This window comes from Anabrus simplex, chromosome 8, assembly GCF_040414725.1.
Source record: "Anabrus simplex isolate iqAnaSimp1 chromosome 8, ASM4041472v1, whole genome shotgun sequence".
NCBI classification, from domain to species: Eukaryota; Metazoa; Arthropoda; class Insecta; order Orthoptera; family Tettigoniidae; genus Anabrus; species Anabrus simplex.
The window spans coordinates 57,460,349-57,474,220 of NC_090272.1; the positions used below are offsets into that span (position 1 = coordinate 57,460,349).

At 37.4% G+C, this 13,872-nt stretch overlaps 1 long non-coding RNA gene across 3 annotated transcripts in view; it reads left to right on the plus strand.

Moving 5' to 3' along the window:
* The window catches only part of LOC136879122 (uncharacterized), a 106,575-nt gene that overhangs the window by 71,666 nt on the left and 21,037 nt on the right, over window positions 1-13,872 (plus strand). The gene's annotated exons all lie outside the window — the stretch shown is intronic.

Sequence of the window (13,872 nt, forward strand, 5' to 3'; positions counted from 1 at the left end):
GGACAGACATGGCATTTGAGAGTAGCAGTAGTGCAGCAGAAAATGTCCCACTAACTACTTTTACAGTTTTTGGAGATGTCAAGGTGCCTGAATTTCATCCCACAGGAGTTCTTTTACGTGCCAGTAAATCCATCGATATGAGGCTGACGTATGTGAGCACCTTCAAATACCACCGGACTGAGCCAGGATCCAACCTGCCAAGCTGGGACGAGTTTAAGTGCATAATGGAGAGATACAGTTTTGTTTCAAGTCAAGTGTACAATGCCGATGAAACTTGACATTACTGGAAGTACTTGTTCAGTAAAACACTAACAGCTGCTGAAGGAAAATCAGCTCCTGGTCACAAATCTAGTGAAGAGTGCATTACCATCTTGTGCTGTGGAAACACTAGTGCAACCATAAATTAAAATTAGCTGCTGTTGGTAAAGTTAAAAAAAAAAAATCCACATTCTTTCAAAGGAACAGTGATGAAATGTTTTCCAGTAGATTATTGTTATAAACAAATCTGCATGAATGGTACATGATATTTTCAGGACTTGGTTCCATAATAAGTTTGTTTCGCGGGTTTGAGATGTCTTGGCGTCCAAAGGCTTGCAATCATAGGCTGTCCATTTTCTTGATAATGCACCCTCTCACCCTATTGATACAGAGTTGAAATTAGAGGACGGAAACATTTTTGTTTCCTATTTTCCTCCTAATGGAACATCATTAATTCAGCCGATGGACCAAGGCATCATCGCAACCTGTAAGGTGCATTATAAATAGGTAATTCTAAGCCTCTTACTTTCTGAAAAAATGTTGATGCTTGAGTTCTGGAAAAAACTAAATCATAAAGAAGTGCTTTATCTTGCCCAGAAATCATGGGATCTAGTAACCACTCAGAACATCACTCAATCATGGAGAAAATTGTATGTCGAAGAGCTCACTGATGATTTTCATGGGTTCCCTAATGAAAATGAAGTACATACTGATGATCAAAGATATCCTGAAAACTATTGAAAATAACATTCATTAAGGAGTGACTTCATACTAACGATGTATTGCCTCAGCATCACATTTTAACTGATGATGAGACAGTAACTAAGAGCACAAATGGAAACTTAGCAGTCAACTGTGAAGTGAAGAGCAAAAGTGAGGGGTATGGGGAGAAGAGTGTGTCACAAACAATCACATACCGCTTTAGACTGCACTGGAGTCGGCTGAAACTTTTTTTTTTTTTTTTTTGCTAGGGGCTTTACGTCGCACCGACACAGATAGGTCTTATGGCGACGATGGGATAGGAAAGGCTTAGGAGTTGGAAGGAAGCGGCCGTGGCCTTAATTAAGGTACAGCCCCAGCATTTGCCTGGTGTGAAAATGGGAAACCACGGAAAACCATTTTCAGGGCTGCCGATAGTGGGATTCGAACCTACTATCTCCCGGATGCAAGCTCACAGCCGCGCGCCTCTACGCGCACGGCCAACTCGCCCGGTGGCTGAAACTTTAATGGAATTCTCTGAGTAAGATGATGATATGGATTTTTCAGACATTCTTGAAATCAGAAAGCTCGGAATGAACACAAAGAAATAACTTGTAGGAGAGTGCAAAAAAAAAAAAAAGTAACGGATTTTTAAAGCAGCTTAAATGACACGAGGTATATTAATTTATTCATCTTCTACTGGTAATTTATGTGAAAATTTGGTAAGTATTGTTGTTGGATTGACTAAATTTTGATTTTAAGGAGGGTTTAATTCACTGCAATTTAAGTAATAATGGACGAGATAATGACAAAAGTGGCAAGAAAAATTGGAGAAGGAAAAACGAAAGTGATGATGTTTGGAGATGAACTGTTAGTCTGGGGAGAAAAGGAAGAGGATATCCAGGACCAGTTAGATGCTTGGGTAGATGAGGTGGAACAATATGGAATGAAATCTAATGCCCAAAATTGCGAGATAGTGATCACTACTAGAAAGGAGAGACCTACGAGAGAGAGATTGCTTGGAGGGGAACAGCTTAGGAAGGTAGAGGGTTTCAAGTGTCAGAAGCCTGGTTTGGAGCAAGGATGTCCCTCAGAGAAGTAAAAGGGTGATATTCAGGATGTCCTATATACCTATTCTGATATACAGAGCTGAGACTTGGGTAATGAGGCAGAGAGCCATGAATAGCATACAGGCAAGTGAAATGAAATTTCTGAGAAGCAGGATAGGAGTGACAAGATTGTATAAGATGAGAAATGAGAAGGTTCAAGATATAGTAAAAGAAGAGCCACTACAGAATAGGGTAGAGGCATCTAAGATGATATGGACATGTGAAGAGAATGACAGAGGTAAGGATACGAGGAGGCACGAAATGGAGATAACAGGTAAATGGCCAAGAGGAAGACCAAGAGACAGGTGGATAGAAGGAGTGGAAGAGTGTGTACAGAGAAGAGGTGAGGACTGGGCAAGAGTGACTAGGGAGAAGTGGTGGCAAGACAAGAGGAGATGGAGAGGATTATGTTCAAAGCAGAACCGGCCAACAGCTGGAAACTGCAGATGATGCTGATTGGACAATATATGTTTTAAAGTCCATTAAAATTAGTAATACGTATTATCTGGGATTTTTATTAACTGTCCACCCCTTCCGGGCATTAGAATGGATAATTGACGTTTTACCATACTTGCAGTTAATTTATTGTGCTGCCTAATAAATGGCTTATCAAATAACTACTAAATTCCTATGGAATATTTCTTCTCAAAGAAATTTTCTGGTCTGTAACTTCATGCCCTTACACTGCTGGTAATAAAACAAGGCTTGTTCTTTCATAATACTGAGATTAGGTACTGACAAATCAAAACTAATGCAAACACAATGGAATGATTGTCAGTAGGAAGAGCAATAAAGCCATAAATATATTTTGTAAAAAAGACAGTGACTGATGAACATGAAGAAATTACAAGAAGGCATCTAGAAAACTTGTATAAACTGCAAGCAAAAGAAATAATGAAGCCTGTTTCTTTCCTAACAAGGAAGCACATTACACTTTCTAGGCTCATTAAAGCTCAGCGGTAGACACAAGAATCTCACAGGGTGCTGTTCTGGTGGCCTGATAGCATAGGGACATCAAGGATGTAAATAATAACCAACAGACATGGAAATAGCATTTATTGAATAATAGTACGGTAATTATGTTACATTAAATAATGAACCTGAAAACCAATTAAATCAACATAAATTGAAAATACAGATTCAATGTATTAACAAGTTTTCTCAATGTATGGCATACTTAAAATTAGCTTTAAAAATAATTGAATTTGACCTACTTTATGATCTTCAGCCATTAAAATAAACTAAATTAAACCTAGAACATTGAGTTTGATTATAGATTAAGTAATGAGTGTCAATCAAACCTCATGTTATTGTTCATCATTGCAGATGAATTTATTGAAACATTACTACGATCACAATAGCTTATTAAAAACTATATATTTCAGCTGAAGTCCTGGCAAAATTTTTAGTGAGGCAATAAATAACTGAAATAACCTTGAGTTTACTACATTTAAAAGAAGAGAGGATTATCAGTCTTAAAATGTACAATATATATCAAATTCTTCACTCTTCCTAACTCAGTTTACTTTAATTTATTTATAAATTGGTGAAAAATGGTCCCACAAGCCTCTGGCTCATGATAGGGACAGTACAGTTCTTTGAATTAACTTACAAGTTATTCAGCATAGTCTTATTTATATCATTTCTTCAGTGAATAGGCTAGATGTGACTATTGCAAGTAATTAGTATCATTGTAAAACCGTATTGAAATTCACTATACTCATTAAATTGTTAAATTAATTGTTAACCAACTTCAAAACATTGCAAATAAAATTGGCCTCAAAATATCATTTGAAAAAACAGAAATTATGCCCCAAAAATCAACACATCTATATCATCTGATAGCCATGCAGGCATCAATTTTTGGTAAAGAGACAAAGTCATAGTGCATTGGCACTGCCAGTGGCTCTAAGTAGCCTATGCAGTGGCCTCCACGGTACCGTATGCACTAGCCTGCATCTTGGTAGGTGTGCTAGGTACCAACTGATGAGCCCAACCTAGCACACAAGGGTGAAATACTGGCAACCAGGAATGAGCTAGCTGAAAAATTTATAATGTCCAATAATGGACCATTTATATTGGTATTATAAATTTACTCATTCGGAACAAATATTTCAGATTCCCTATGGGAATCAACATCTATATCACATAATAAACAATTAATCATTTAATAAGTATAGATGTGACTAACCGAGGATCTCCTAAATTTTAGCTTCTAAAGTTTGTTGTCTGTTCTTAAATGTGTGACAGAATTAACAATGTGTCATTTGTTTGATCTATTTTGTCAAATAATAGAAATTGTGCACACAAGAATTAATTACACAGTAGCAGTAAGTCAAAAGATGACTCCAATGCTCTTAAATAACCTTCATCTTGTTTGGCATGGGGTTGTCCCTTACTGACACCACCTTAATTTGAGTTGCATGTGCTAAAAATTCCTATCACTTCATCAATGTGATGGCAAACAATCATGTGCTCCACAATCTGCTCCATAATTCAAATAATTTTAGGCATAATGAAGTAACTGTTTATTCTACCAGCAATTCACAAAAAATTGAGCACATAACTTTGCATTTTTTTTCATATATCACCAACATCATCATCATCACCATCATCATCATCATCATCATCATCATCATCATTTCCCAACTCCGGTTCCCCAGGTGTGGTGTACAAGCGCTCACCATCTCCTTCTGTCTTCATACATTTTCTGATCCAGTACATCCTCCCATTTGTATTCTCTCTCCTCCACATCTGATCTTACAGTCTCTATCCAGGCCCCGATTTCAAGTAGTTAGTGCCCTGGGCAAACATTATATTGTCACCCCACCCCTTTGCTCGTTTTCCTGTTCCCCTAAAAAATAATTGTTTACAAATTAAATATTACAGTTTTCAGGATTATGAGTTTTAAAACAGCACAGTATGCAAATACAGTTAATTCTCATAATTAAACTTATCAAGCCAAATACAGGTAACAGCCAAATAAGAATCTGGATGTTTTTATTTTTATTTAAAAAGCCATTGGTTCAGTTTGATAGTTTGTACGTAAGTAAATAATTTTAGGAATAAGACACATTTTCTTTATAAAATTTAAATATATAGATGAAATTCGGGTTTTAAAGTTAGAATAATTTAAAGTGTTTTATATAGGCTAATAAAATAATTGGAATAATTTGTGGAATGTAAAATTAATTTGAGTGTAATGAATTTAAAACGTAATTCATGCAGGCCATAATTACTTGATCCGCCGGCCGCCACCCCTCAAAAACTGGCGCCCTGGGCAAATGCCCAGTCCACCCATTTGTAAATCGGGGCCTGTCTCTATCCAACGTTTTCTTGGTCTTCCCTGTGGTCTTCTTCCTACGAGATTAAGGTTGAAATATTTTCTGGCAGGTCTTTCCCTGTTCATTCTCATTACATGCCCATACCACTGAAGTTTGCGTTTCTTTATGACACTGATAATAGGAACCTCAATACCAGCTACTTTCCTATTCACTTCATTTCTGATCTTGTCCTTTCTGCTTGTTTGGTTCATGGTTCTAATGAATCTCATTTCAGTTGCTTGAATTCTACTGAAGTCTTTGTTTAGTAGGGTACATATCTCTAAACCGTATGTGAGGATTGGTACGAAGTAAGTGTGGTACACAATTGTTTTAACTTTCTGTGGTATTTTGCAGTCCCAGAGGAGATTCCTGACTAAACTGTAGAAGTTCGATGCTTTCTGTGTCCTGCTGAGTATTTCCTGCCTAACAGTATTGTCTTTCAATATTGTGCTTCCGAGGTACTTGAAGTGGGAAGCTGATTCGATTTTTGCTCCTTCCAGAAATATATTTGAGCTTCTTCCTTCCCTGTTGATGGTCATTTCCACTGTCTTTGTTTTTGTCATCTTCAGTCCAAAATTTTTGAATGTGTTGTTCCATTCATTAAGTTTATTCGGAACTTCAGCTTCTGTCTCTCCCCATAAAAGCACATTATCAGCAAATACCAGGGCATTTGGTTCGCTGTCCATTTTCTTGATAGATTTGATGACCTTGTACATTACTATTACAAACAGGAGTGGTGACAGAGTACTTCCTTGTTGGACACCTCTCTTTGTTTCAAACCATTCTGATCATCCATTGCCTATCTGGACATAGCTGTAGCACTTCTGGTATAGCATCTTGACTTTGTCAATTAAGTACTTTGGCACCTTTAGGTCTTCCAGACATTCCCATATCTTGTTTCAAGGAACACTATCATATGCTTTTTCAATGTCCACAAACGCAATCACAAGATTTCTTCCATATTCCCAGCACTTTTCTGTCAGCATCTTTACTGCAAAGATAAGATCCACAGTACTTTGACCTTTCCTGAACCCGTGTTGTTCTTCCTCAAGCAAAGGTTCCACTATCTTCCTAAGTCTTGTTTCTATGATCTTTTCCAGCAGGTTCAGTGAGTGTGACAACAGCGTGATGCCTCTGTAATTTCCACATTCCTGTTGGTTGCCCTTTTTGAACAGCGGGATGATGAATCCTTTACTCCAATCCTCTGGAATTTTGTTACTTTCCCAAATCATTGATAACACTCTATATAGCCAATTCAAGCCTGGTATTCCAGCTGCCTTTATCATGTCTGAGCTGAGATCATCAAAGCCTAGGGACTTCCCATTTTGCATGCTCTTTAGTGCTGTTTCTACCTCAAGCCTTGTTAATGGGTATTTGTTGCTTTTGGCTTCATCTACACTACAATCATTGGTGGTGGTGTTGCCCCCATCTCAATTTAACAACATGTTGAAGTACATCTTCATTTCATCCCTGATCCCTTCCTCTGTTCGTATTAAGCTACCATCATCTGTTACCAGTGCAAGGATGTTTATATTTTCATTTCTTTTACTGTTTACTATTTTGTATAGTAGTTTCCTACTTCCTTGACAGTCTTCTTCTATCCTTGTAGTAAAGTCATCCCAGCACTTTTCCTTTACTTCCTAGATCAGTCTTTTTACAGCCAGTTTTTTTTTCGGTATTCCTGTGCTAGATGTTCAATTTCTAATTCATTTTGTCTATCATCTGTTTTCTGTTTTTTGAGGTCTAATTTTCTTTTCAGTATACTGTATTTCTATCTTTTACTGCTGTCTTCACTCGGTCATTCCACCAAGGTGTTTCCTTCTCTTTTGGTGTGGCACTTGTTTTTCCACAAATTTCTGTGGCTTCTTTTACAAGGGTTTCTTTGAATAAGGACCATTCTTCTTCTACTCCCTCTTTCTCAGTTTTGGGTAATTTAGCTGTTATCCTTGCTTCATAGTTTCCTTTCTTCTCCATGTCTTTCAACAGCCATGTCTTAATCTTTGGCATTTTCTTTTGTTTAATTTTGGGCACATGAACATCTTTTAGGTAAGCGATTAATAGCCGATGGTCGCTATCTAGGCACTCGCTGGGTATGACTTTAACATTTGTAACATACTGACCCGCTTTTCTATCAGTGATGATGAAGTCGATCATAGTCTTGAGCTTTCCATCCCAGCTGTATCTCATTATTTTATGGCTGTCCCTCTTCTCATACCATGTGTTCTGGATGATTAAGTTGTTTCGCACACAGAAATCAATCAGGTTCTCTCCTTCAGAGTTTCTCTTACCATAGCCATGGGGGCCAACAATGTTTTCACAGTCTAGTCTTTCTTTACCAACTTGGGCATTCAGATCACCCATAATGATTGTGTTCTCCTCTGTTATTTGTTCCTCAAGTTCGATAAGGAATTGCTCTTTCTCTTCTGTGGTACATCGTGTCTGCGGTGCATATACTTGCAGGATAGTTTGATGTGCATTACCAACACTTAGTCTCATCTGGATGATCCTTTCACTCACATATTTGACATCTGTCTGTGTGTCTATATCTTTATGAAGGAGGAAGCCAACTGCATTTTTGGATTCATCATTGTTCCCACTCCAGTACGGCACATATCCATTTCTCAAGGGCTTCTTCCCATATCCTTTCCATTTTGTCTCACTCAACCCCAATACCTTGAGCTTACGCCTCTGGTCCACAAGTTCTTCATATTTGTTGATGAGAGTAAGGATATTGAGTGTACCAATTTTCAGTTGCTATTTCTTGGGAGGGTTTTGTGTCTTCTGGTATCTCCGATGAGCATCACGCTTTTGGCCATCATAAATTCGGACAGTACGAGAAGAACTGTCATGTCCAGTATTTAATTTATTCTTCCATCTGAGGCTTATTTTAGGTTTGAAAGCAGTATATTCATACTCAACTGTTGACTTGCTAAGCCTAACACAGGTGAGGATTTTCTTTCGGGGTTTACTCCCTTAGCCTTTGAAGATCCCTCTTCTCCACAAGGCAGTGGTGTCCTCTTCTAATTTTCCCCAGGGAGGATGGGTTGCCTCATCCGCCATCTCTGCCATTCCGAAGGTCTCCTTCTCTGCCAAAGATGCCGTTAAGGTCTTCACCCGTAACCCTGGGCATGGGTTCCACGTTATACCCCGTGGTGCTGGGTCCCTTTCTGAACTTAGCCATCCTTTCACACCAGCCTACTGATATGGAGGATGCCCACCCCCGCAGCGTGGATGCGCCAGGCAAGAATTACTCAAGTGGAGAACAGGGAAGGTGACCCTCTCTCCCTTGAGCTGGGTTAATGGTTGCGTATGATGCCACAACCAAAGGCTATCACCAACGTGCACCTTAGTATTATTTAAATGTATTTATTATCCCAGTGATGGACAACATTCCAGCTATTCCTACTACCCAGCCATGCCAAGATCATTTGAGAATAAGTCTTGATGTTGCACAAAAATAACCTCAATGTAGTATAATTTAATTCTAAAAGAATTCAACTAATTCCTCTTCCAATTTTATAAGTCAAAATTAGCAGTGAAAATATGTTTTTCTCATTTTGGACTTTGATTATTAGGGTAAAATTATCACCTTTGCCCACATTGACCTGAGGAAATACTTGGCACTTGAAGAAATAACTCTCACATACATGACTACGAGTCTAATACCATAATTACATCAGATCACAAATCTACCACAAACCCAAGTAAGAAGTAGAAATGGAAAGTTCGATACTCTTTATAGGGAAAATTTGATAGTATAAAATTAAGAGATTGTGACATCATTTGGAAAGAATTGCAAAGAAATTGCATTATAACATTTTAATATATTTGGGCAGTGGTGTTTGACCCCATGGTGGCTTCGTCACTCCGGGGTCTCTACTTCTGGAATCAGGTCTGTGCTTCTATTCTAGACAAGGGTGCTAATTAATATCTACTCCATTGAATTGACATCCTCTTGATATTAGAACAGAATTGAAGAGCACACTTGATTTGTCAGGAAACTGAAACTAAAATAATAATTTTCAGTGTGCGTCCAGAATCACATGCTAATTGATGATGTAGAGTGATGTGAACGTTACTTAAGCAGTACACTGAACAGAAATGAGAGAAAGAATGCTCTTGACACATGCTTATATGCATTTACCCTGCTGTCTGGCGTAATACAGCACACATGTCCTATTGGTTACTACAGTGAATGCTGAATCTTCATTGGTTAACATTTCATGATTGGAACATTCCATTAGCAATAAATTACTAAGACATTCAAATAACTCTCCACTATTTACAGACTGACGTAGGTTTCACCTCGATAGGGTAGATAAAGAGAAAAAGGCACTAGAGCATACTAAACACTGCTTTAACACAGGTGATATCTCACTTTGGCCGAGTTGCTCAAGGTTGTTCAAAAACATTTGGCGGTAGATGTTTCAGTCACTTGACAGAGAAAATTACATTCTCACTGCTCCTCTAGAATATTTGAAGGAAACTTTTGATTTCAAAGCACCAGCTTTCCAGAATTACAGTGCAACCATTGCATCATTGAAATTCATAAAGAAATGGTTTGATGTTAAGAATGTAAACAGCACTAATGCACATCACCATAAAGAGAAAATGCCATTTTTTGACATAAGTGACAAGATACTGTTTTGGTTGGAAAATTAATTTCTGGCACATCTGGTGGAAATTAAGAAATGCAGTGAAGAAGAGGTTACTGGGTTTCCGAGTAAAGAAATATATGAAGCTATGCTATTGATTACTTTTTTGACTGTTAAATATATTATGAACCTTCTGTTTTCTAGATTTCATTTTGTACTAACTAGAACACATATAGAAATACATATTTCGGGAAGAGTTAATATACAGGATACTGAAAAGAGGCTTATTTTCATTATCATCCCACATACCCAGAAATAAAGGACAAATTGAAATAAAGATCACATCAGGTAAGAATATGCAAAGAAAAGTGGTTATAGAGAGTTATATTCGAAGCTCAGCTACAAATATCTTAAACAAATTTAATAAACATCACGTTAAGTTGAAATTGTCCACAGTCTTTATTCATATTCGATTATTGTTTTTTACAAGTTGCTTTACGTCGCACCAAAACAGATAGGTCTTATGGCAATGATTGGACAGGAAAGGGCTAGGAGTGGGAAGGAAGCGGACGTGGCCTTAATTAAGATACAACCCCGGCATTTGCCTGGTGTGAAAATGGGAAACCACGGAAAACCATCTTCAGGGCTGCCAACAGTGGGGTTCAAACACACTATCTCCCGAATACTATATACTGGCCGCACGTAAGCGACTGCAGCTATTGAGCTCGGTCATATTCTATTATATTTATTACAATTTACATGCACTCACCACTTATCTAAATTTCAGGTCTTGATTTTGTTTCTATGGAACAAGTATCAATGGCATGCATTGGAAGTGAGGGATTATAATGCCAGTGATCTTCTCTACCACACTATTGTTCAAGTTGCAGCCACATATAGCATTGATTGCCTTCTCAAAATCTTAGAGAGGATGGTTACCTAGTTGTAATTTCTCTTAATCAACAATCACCACCACCAACTCTCAAAGTTTTCAAGCTCAAAAATCTTTTTATAGAAGTGTAAACTTACCTGTTTTGCCATACTTTCTGTCATTGAAGATGAGGAGAGTTCTGGTTATCTTTACAGTAGCAGAAAAAAAGTATGCATTTTACATTAAAACTACTAAGAATGGAATAATATTTGAGGAGTTTCTGTTCAAAAGGCACTATTTCCATCATAAGAAAATTGCAGGAGAAATTAAAAAAAAAAAAAAGAAAGAAAAAGGTATCTAGAATGAAAGGCACATGGAATGTACCATGATTGGGCAAGGTACAAATTTTGGTGAATTACATTTTTGTTCTGTATTGCTCATGACATTCAGTAGTATTCAACTACTTTAATGCACATGGAAGAAATACTAATTTTTATTTTGAAGTGAAAATAGCACCTTCTGAACAGACACTCCTCATTTATTTTTCATACTGTATCAGGGGTAAAGTACAAGAGAGGACCTTGAACCCTAACTTTGCCACAAATAAGGGTGCTATCTGTTATTATGTGCTGAACACAGAAATATGGAAAAACATGTAAAATAAATTTATGAATAATTGTGTAATTCCACCTTTACAGTCCGACTCGTTGGCTGAACGGTCAGCATACTGGCCTTCGGTTCAGAGGGTCCCGGGTTTGATTCCCAGCCGGGTCAGGGATCTTTTAACCTTAATTGTTTAATTCCAATGGCACGGGGGCTGGGTGTATATGTTGTCTTCATCATCATTTCATCCTCATCACGACGCGCAGGTCACCTACGGGTGTCAAATAGAAAGACCTGCACCTGGTGAGCCGAACCCTTCCTGGGATATCCCGGCACTAAAAGCCATATGACATTTCATTTCCACCTTTACAATACTGTACAATATTATTCCTTTTTGTTTTATTTGACTCTTAAACAATTGAAGGTTAAGACATTGTTTTTAGCATTACCAAGAATATCATGTGCTTCTTGTTATAATATTTTTAGGCTGAAGATGTCTCACAAGTGGTGGTGGTGGTGATTATTATTTTAAGAGGAAGTACAACTGAGAACCATCCTCTATATAACACTAATCAGGGAGAAAGAATGGAAAGGATCCGATACTTCAAAAAATAAAAGGGGCCCCAGAGACTCTGAACTTTGGAGTGTGGATTGGTGACCACAGAGCATAGGGGCCAGATGTCTCACAAGGAAGAGATGAAACACGCCTCTTTTTAAAATAAAATAAAATGGAATAATATATAATATATAAGAAATGTGGAAATATGCCAGTGATACAGTTCAAACATCCTTACACATGGCCCTAACAAAAATCTGGATAACAGAAAAGTTCCCTGAACATTGGACCACAGCTATAATCCACCCACTCCACAAAGAAAGGAGATAAAAGCAATCCAGATAATTACAGAGGTATCTCTCTCTTAGACTGCACATACAAGATTTTCTCCAGAATCCTATACAGGAAGATCAAAGAGCAACTAAAGGAAGAATTAGGTGAATACCAAGGAGGCTTCAGACCTTGGAGAAACTGTGCAGAACAAATCATCATATTAAAATTAGCCACAGCATATTACAAGAAGCAAAACAAACCTCTTGCAATAACCTTCGTGGACTTTAAAAAAACTTACAACTGTATCCATAGACCTACAATGTTGAAAATTTTAAGAAATTTTGGGCTCCATCCAAAATTAATCAAATTGATTGAACTCACCTTAACCAACACTAAATCAAAAGTCAAGTTCAGTGGGGAATTCTTTGAGCCATTCATTATAAAAGCAAGCTTAAGACAAGGAGATTGCTTGTCACCACTGCTGTTCAACTGTGCCTTGGAATATATAATGAGGGAATGGTACAAGAGTAACCCAAAGAACATCCAAATTGGAAGACCCAAAGACAACATAAGTTTAAATTGCCTAGGTTTTGCCAATGACCTTGCTCTCTTGTCCCACAATATTCAGGAAACCAGACAGCAAGTTATATCACTACAGGAAATAGCACAGAAAATTGGTCTTGGAATATCTTTTGAAAAGACAGTAATCATGTTTACTGACCCACCACTCATAAACAAAATTGCCATAGGAAACCAAGAAATCAAAATTGTAGATAAATTTAAATATCTGGGAGAAATCATAACATATAACCTCAATGAAAAGCGAGCATGGCATAACAGAATAAATAAACTGACCAGAGCACAATACGTTACCAAGAATACCTACAACAAAAAGGGCCTGTCCATAGCAACAAAATTAAAACATTACAAAACAGTCACTCAACCAGAAATAACATACACAAGCAAAACCATCTTCAAAACAACTAACACTGCACAAATAGACAAAATACTCAAGATAGAGAGAAGAATCTTTAGAACGTGCATCAACAAATCATACCAAAAAAATGGACACTGGAGAGTAGCTTCTAATGAAACAGTCTACAAGGAAATAGGACCAATAATGAGCACAATCAGGAAGAAACGCATTTCATTTTTTGGACATCTAATCAGGACACCAGAGAACGGGATCATCAGGAGAATAATAGAAAAATTATGGAGTAGTAAGTGCAACATTAAGTGGATTACAGAAATCAAGGAAGATATGGATGAACTACAAATTACAGTGGAAGACCTAAGAAACAAAACTGACAAAATCAAGAAACTCACAGACAAACAAACCAGACTGCAAATCAGAATCAACAAACAGACAATAGGGAGGGTGATTTCTGATGAAGAAAGAAGGATAAGATCAGAGAGAATGAAAAAGTACTGGGCTGACAAGAAACTGAAAAATTCTTTGTATAAAGTCGGCTAGAGTGGTCCAATGAAGGCCATAAAATGTAAATAATAATAATAATAATAATAATATTGATTATTATTTTAAGAGGAAGTACAACTCGGAACCATCCTCTATATAACACTAATC